Below are 7,178 nucleotides of genomic sequence, written 5' to 3'. Positions count from 1 at the left end.
AAGGAGAGGTCGGCGGCGGCCGAAGCCGACCGAACGATGTTGGTCGACCACCTAAAGCAGTCGGCCGATCGGGAGGCTAAGTTGGTAGACGAAGTCTCCCGGCTCGGGTCCGAGCTAAGGTCGGCCAAGAAGGAGGCCAGACACAAGGGCCGGGCCGTGCGTCGTCTGCGGCACGAGCGGGATGGCGTTGCCGCCGAACTCCAAGGCGAGCGCGAGCAGCTTCGGGTCAGCTTGGAGAAGCTTGCCAAAGCTGAGGAGGACTTGTCAGTCGCCCAGGCCGACGCCGACATAGCGAGGGCGGAGGCGGAGTCGGCGAAGGACTCGCTCGGCCGGGTGGAAGAAGAGGCAAGGTCGGCGAGGGAGTCGGCCAGTCGGGCGGTGGAGGACTTCCGGGCCTCCGACCAGTACCGGGAGGAGATGCTCGAGTCGGACTTCGCCTCGTACTGGGTGGGGTACGAGGACGGTCGGGATGCGGTCCAGGCCTTGTACCCAGAGCTGGACCTCAGCAGCATCGTCCACCGGGGGCCGAGGAGCAAGCCACCGAGGAGATGGCCGACCAGCCATCGGGAGGCGTCGTCGTGGCGGAGGAAGCCGTCCCAGAGCGAGTGGCGCCGACTGCCAGCCTGCCGTCGACCGAAGGTCCTGCTTCGGCCGTCGACCCAGCGTCGATCGTGGTCGACACACCGGTCATCCCCGATCTTCCGTCGGTCAAGGAGATCGACTCAGAAGGGTGACCGGACCTTGCCGACTTTTGTTTCTTTTGTCTTTTTCCTTTTTGGAATACTTGTAATCGGGCTTCGACCCGACTTTGTAAGCTTTCTTTGAACTTTGAATGAAAGCTTCTTTCACTTTATCCTTCGTCTGTTTCTTTCATGTGTGTTGCTGAATGTCTTCGTAAGTCGCTAACTTATGTAAGTCGCTAACCCCCATAGGTCGGTTAGGATGTTCGGCAATTCATGCCGCCACGAAGGTAGAGTAGGTCCCGACTTTGGATCGGCCTCTGGTAGTCAAGGTCGTCAGTCGGGCGCGTCCGTTGAGTCGGGAGCCGACCGACCGTGATAAAGGTTCGGTAGTCGGGTCCCCTCTGACGCGTTCAGTCAAATATCTTCCGACGCATTCGGTCGAGGGAGCATCGATAAGTCGGATCCCGATACCCTTGTGTCGGGTATCCGTACTGCGCCTCACGATATGCGGTGATAAGCCGGATATCTTCCGACCGACCGTAGCCTGGTCGGTGAATCATGAATACGACTGAGGTCGTATTGTGCGATAGACGGTGGTAAGCCGAATATCCCTCGACCGACCGTAGCTCAGTCGGGAGTCGCGACGTCGGTCGCGTAGGCATTTGCCTTTCTTTGGTCGGGGCTTGACCGGCATGTCAGCCGATGGTATGGCCCGAAAGTTCGACCGTAGAAGGAGTGTCAACTCCCGTTAGTACAGATGCACCGATCCTTGTAAGGATCCGATGTGTCGTCGAAGGTCGAAGGAGTGCAACTCCCGTTGACATGGATACATCGGTCCTGGTAAGGGTCCGATTCATCGTCGGCCATCGAAGGAGTGTCAACTCCCATTCACATGGGTGCACCGGTCCTTGTAAGGGTCCGATGTATCGTCGATCGTCGAAGGAGTGTCGACTTCCGTCCTCATGGATGCATCGGTCCTTGTGAGAGTCCGATGCGTTACCGACGATAATGTCGTCGGTTTCAGGCGGATACCAAGTCCAAGTCGGCATGTCGGGGGTTGGGCTTGGTGAGCTCCATTCGTTAGTCGAAGAGTTAAAACTCCGAGATTTCAAACCGAGTTTGTATTTCGACTGAACAATTACAAAGTTCATTGGTAATACAACTTCAAGTTGTCGGCGTTCCAAGTTCGGAGAATGGATTTCCCTTCAAGGGTCTCCAGTCGGTAGGCCCTCGGACCATAAGTGTCTGCTACCTTGTAGGGCCCTTCCCAGTTTGGAGCCAACTTTCCTTGGTCCAGAGGCTTCGAGACCTCTGCCTTCCTCAGAACTAAGTCACCAGCCCTGAAAAGCTTCGGTCGGACCTTGGCGTTGTAATACCGAGCGACCTTCTGTCGGTACGAAGCCATGCGAATTTGAGCCTCGTCTCGCAGTTCGGAGAGGAGGTCTAGGTCGGCCCTCCGACTCTCGGAGTTGTCCGGCTCTCGATACCGCTCGACTCTTGAAGACGGCAATCCAATCTCGAGCGGGATCATCGCCTCCGTCCTGTAGGCTAAGCTGAAAGGCGACTCCCCGGTCGGAATGCAGGGGGTCGTTCGGTAAGCCCACAGAACGGAGCCTAGCTCGTCAACCCAGAGGCCTTTGGCTTCGTTTAGTCGGGTCTTGAGTCCGTGGAGCAATATCCGGTTGGTCACCTCGACTTCGCCGTTGGACTGTGGGTGCCCGACTGAAGTCAGTCGGTGCTTGATGTGGAACCTGGCGCAGAAGTCTCTGAAGTCCTGGTTGTCGAATTACCGTCCGTTGTCGGTGATGATGGTGTGCGGCAATCCGAACCTGAAGATGATGGATTTCTGGATAAAGTCCTCCATCTTTCGCTCGGTAATCTGCGCCAGGGGCTCGGCCTCCACTCATTTGGTGAAGTAGTCGATGGCAACGACTATGAATTTTCTCTGACCCGACGCTGGAGGAAAAGGACCGAGAATGTCGACCCCCCACTGGGCGAAGGGCCATGGAGCGACAATAGGAGCAATTTGGCTGGCCGGTTGGTGCTGAATGTTGGCGTACTTCTGACAAGGCTCGCACCTCCGGACCAACTCGACTGCGTCCTTCTTCATAGTAGGCCAGTAGTAGCCCTGTCGCAGGACTTTGTAGGCCAGGGACTTGCCCCCCAAGTGATTCCCGCAAATTCCTTCGTGAACCTCTCGGAGAACGTAGTCGGCGTCGGTCGGTCCCAAGCACCTAAGCAAGGGGAGGGAGAACAACCTCTTATAGAGTCGGTCATCTAGGGTTACGTATTGGGAGGCCGACCATCGGAGTCGCTTGGCCTCCGCGGGATCTTCGGGGCCGATCCCATCGGTCAGATACCGAACGATCGGGTCCATCCAACTTGATTCGGGCGCTAGTTGTAGCACCTCGTCGACCCGATCGACGCTTGGCTGCTCGAGGTTCTCCAAGAACGTTCGATCCAAAGAGTCGAAGGCTGAAGTCGCCAGTCTGGAGAGTGCGTCGGCACGGGCGTTCTCCGACCTAGGGATGTGGAAAATTTCAAAATACCTGAGGCGTGCTACGAGGTCCTTCACTTTCTGAAGGTATTTGACCATGGTCGGATCTCGTGCCTCGAATTCGCCCTTGACCTGCCCCACAATCAGCTGAGAGTCGGAGAATGCCCGGAGGCTGTCGACGCCCAGTTCCCTCGCCATCCTCAAGCCAGCGAGGAGTGCTTCGTATTCGGCTTGGTTGTTGGAGGCCTTGAAGTTGAATCGGAGGGCGTACTCGGTGACCACCCCATCCGAATTCGTGAGCAGGAGCCCGGCCCCGCTCCCTTGAGTGTTTGAAGCCCCGTCGATGTGCAGTACCCAGGTGGAGACCGGGTCTGGCTTGGAGACCGCGTCTCGTCCTGGGTCTTCAGCTCCCGACCCTTGGTCGGTCGTCGGGCACTGGGCGATGAAGTCGGCCAAGACCTGAGCCTTCAGGGCAGGCCGCGGTCGGTACTGAATGTCGAACTCGCTGAGCTTCATCGCCCACTTTGTCAGTCGTCCAGATGTGTCCGGTCGGTGCAATATCGCCCTCAGGGGCTGGTTGGTGAGCACCACTATGGCATGAGCCTGGAAGTATGGACGGAGTCGTTGCGCGGAGACGGTCAGGGTGAAAATCATCTTTTTCATCTCCGAATATCTGGCCTCGGCGTCGTGGAGCACCTTGCTGATGTAGTAGATAGGCTGATGGGTTCGGTTCTCGTTTTCTCAGACGAGCACCGAACTGATCGCCTCAGAAGATGTGGCCAAGTAGAGATACAAGGTCTCCCCGACCTGCGGCTTTACGAGCAGCGACGGGGAAGACAAGTACTTCTTCAGGTCTTCAAAGGCCCGTTGGCACTCATCCGACCAAGAAAAACCATTTGCGTGGCGCAAAGTTTTGAAAAATGGGAGGCACCTTTTAGCTGACCGAGAAATGAATCGGCTAAGAGCGACGATTTTCTCGTTCAGCTATTGGACCACCTTCTTGGTGTTTGGATGACGCATGTCGAGGATTGCCTTTATTTTCTCAGGGTTGGCCTCAATCCCTCTTTGAGAAATGAGGAATCCGAGAAACTTTCCTGAGGTCACCCCAAAAGCGCACTTGGTCGGGTTGAGCTTCATTCGGTGTCGTCGAAGGGTGCGGAAGGTTTCCTCGAGATCCCGAACATGATCCGAAATCTGCGCGCTCTTCACCAGCATGTCGTCCACGTACACCTCCATGTTGCGCCCGATCTGGTCTTTAAAGACCTTATTGACAAGTCGCTGGTAGGTGGCGCCGGCGTTCTTCAATCCGAAGGGCATCACCCGGTAACAGTAGAGGCCCTTGGGAGTCACGAAGGCGGTATGCTCCTCGTCTTCAGGCGCCATCCGGATCTGGTTGTATCCGACGAAGGCGTCCATGAAGCTGAGCAGTCGAAATTCGGACGTCGCATCCACCAGCTGGTCGATCTTGGGAAGTGGGAAGCTGTCTTTCGGACAGGCTCGGTTGAGGTCGGCATAGTCGATGCAGATCCTCCACTCCCCGTTGGCTTTTTTGACCATGACAACATTGGCGAGCCAATCGGGATACATGGATTCTCGGATGAAGCCCGCTTCGAGTAGCTTGTCCACTTCTTCGTCGATGGCCCTCTGCCTCTCTGGAGCGAAAGACCTTTTCTTCTGCCTCACCGGCCTCATCGTCGGGTCGATGTTGAGTCGGTGGGTTATTATTTCTGGGGGGATGCCCGACATATCTGCTGCCGACCAAGCAAATATGTCGGCATTGGCCTTCAGCAGCTCCGTCAGTCATCGTCGTTCGGGGTCGGGCAGTTGAGACCCGACCCAAACTTTCCGATCCGGATTTTCCACTATCGAGATCGCCACGAGCTGCTCGGCCGGCGAACCTCGCTCTTCCTCCTCCCGTTGGTCCAGCTTGTCGATTGTCAAGGAGCCCTTCGACTCGTCGCTTTAAGCGGAGATCTGGAAGCACCGTCGGGCGAGCTGTTGATCCCCGCGCATCTCTCCGATTCCATTTTTGGTCGGGAACCGAACGAGGAGATGGTACGTCGAGACGATCGCTTTGAGGGCGTTCAGTCCGGGTCGTCCAAGGATGGCGTTGTAGGCCGAAGGAACTTGGACGACCGCGAAAGTTAAGTGAACCGTGCTTTGCCGTGGTTCGGTGCCGGCCGTCACGGGCAGGGTAATTTCTCCCTCTGTCGTGACGGCATCTCCGAAAAAGTCGATCAAGGGCATGGAGACCCTCTTAAGTCGGTCGGTTGACAGTTGCATCCGGGAGAAGGTCGAGTAAAATAAAATATTTGTCAAACTTCCATTATCAACAAAAATTCTTTTTACATCATAATTTGCTATTGTTGCCGACACAACAACAGCATCGTCATGGAGAGTTTGGATGCCCCGAACGTCTTCCTCCGTAAAAGTGATCACGTCGTCCGGGCGCGGCTTTTTCGTCGGCTCCCCTCCCGCAGACGTCTTCGGGCCCAGCCGCTTGGAGATCATGTTGATGACTCTGGCCGTCGGCTGATTAGTCGCCACTTCTTCAGTCGGCTGGGGTCGTCGATCGGCAACGGGTTGGGTCAGCGGATCCTTCCGAAATTTGCCGAGATACTCCCGGCGGATGAGAGCTTCGATCTCATCCTTCAGCTGGATGCACTGCTCGGTGTTGTGGCCGTGGCCTCGGTGAAATCGACAGTACTTCCGACGGTCGAGGCCCTTTGCCTTCAGAGGCGGAGGCCGTCGCAGGTATTGTTCCCCCTCAATCTCCATCAGAATCTGTGCACGAGGAGCGAAGAGAGGAGTGTAGGAATCATACCTGGGGCGTGCCGGCCTCGGAGTCTGTTGCCTCAGAGTCTGTTGCCGGGGTGACTTTTGGATTCGTCGGGGTGGTGAGACCCGACTATCGGTCGGGGGCCTGCTGGGTTCGGCGGGTTCCCGACCTTTCCTCCGCTTCTCCTTCGGGCCTCTGAGTTCGGCCAAGCATCGGTCGGATGCCCCTTCATCCGCGCGCATATACTTGTAAGCGCGCTCCAGTAGCTCGACGTACGTCCGGGGGAGGGTCTTGTCCAGAAAGTAGGTGAATCGGGATGCCCTCAGCCCCCGCTTCATGGCTGAGATAGCCATGTCTTCGTTGAGGTCCCGGACCTCAAGCGTGGCCGTGTTGAATCGCGCCACGAAGTGTCGGAGCGTCTCATTTTTTCCCTATTTGAGGGAGAAAAGGCTGTCCGACGTTCGCGGCGGCTTCCGGCTGGTGCTGAAGTGGGCCACGAACGAGGCTCGAGCTTCCCGAAGGAGTGGATACTTCCCGATCGGAGATCGGAGTACCAGGCCCTGGCAGCCTTGCGGAGTGTGGCGGAGAAGCCGATGCAAAAAAGAGCGTCGGTTGCCCCTTGGATCGTCATGAGAGCTTTATAGCTCTCGAGGTGGTCGATCGGGTCGGTGGAGCCGTCGTATGGCTCCACGTGCGGCATCTTGAACCGACTGAGAATCAATTCGTCGAGGACTAGTCGGGAAAGAGGTTGGGCGGTCTGAAAGTCTCGAAGACTTCTGACCGTCCATCTGCAACTGCGCGAGCCGACGGTCGATTTCCTCGAACCGACGCTCGTAGTCGTCCGCTCGTCGGTGCTGGGAGACCCCAGGAGTGGAGTCTCTGGAAGATTCCGAGAGGGAGGGCGACGGCGTGCGCGGTCGCTTCTCCTTCCTTGCCCGTTCCAGCAGGGAAGGAGAAGGCTGCGGAGACCGTCTGTCATCGCGCCATGGCCGTCCCTCCTCTTCTCCGTGGGAGCGCTGCTGAGATCGGTGATGGAGATCGGCGCGGTCGTCGGCGGCTGCTCCTGGAGGGCATCGGACAGGCCACCGGTTGTTGCTGGAGGCTTTTGACTGCGTTCGTCAGTACGGTCATCTGCCGTACGATGACCTCGATCTGCACCTCCGTGGTCACCGCGGGTTGTGGAGAGCTGGGCTCCGCCGCCGATGGTGTCGGGGAGGCC

Source organism: Elaeis guineensis, chromosome 1 (assembly GCF_000442705.2).
Source record: "Elaeis guineensis isolate ETL-2024a chromosome 1, EG11, whole genome shotgun sequence".
Lineage (NCBI taxonomy): Eukaryota > Viridiplantae > Streptophyta > Magnoliopsida > Arecales > Arecaceae > Elaeis > Elaeis guineensis.
Note: the sequence above shows the minus strand (reverse complement) of the source record.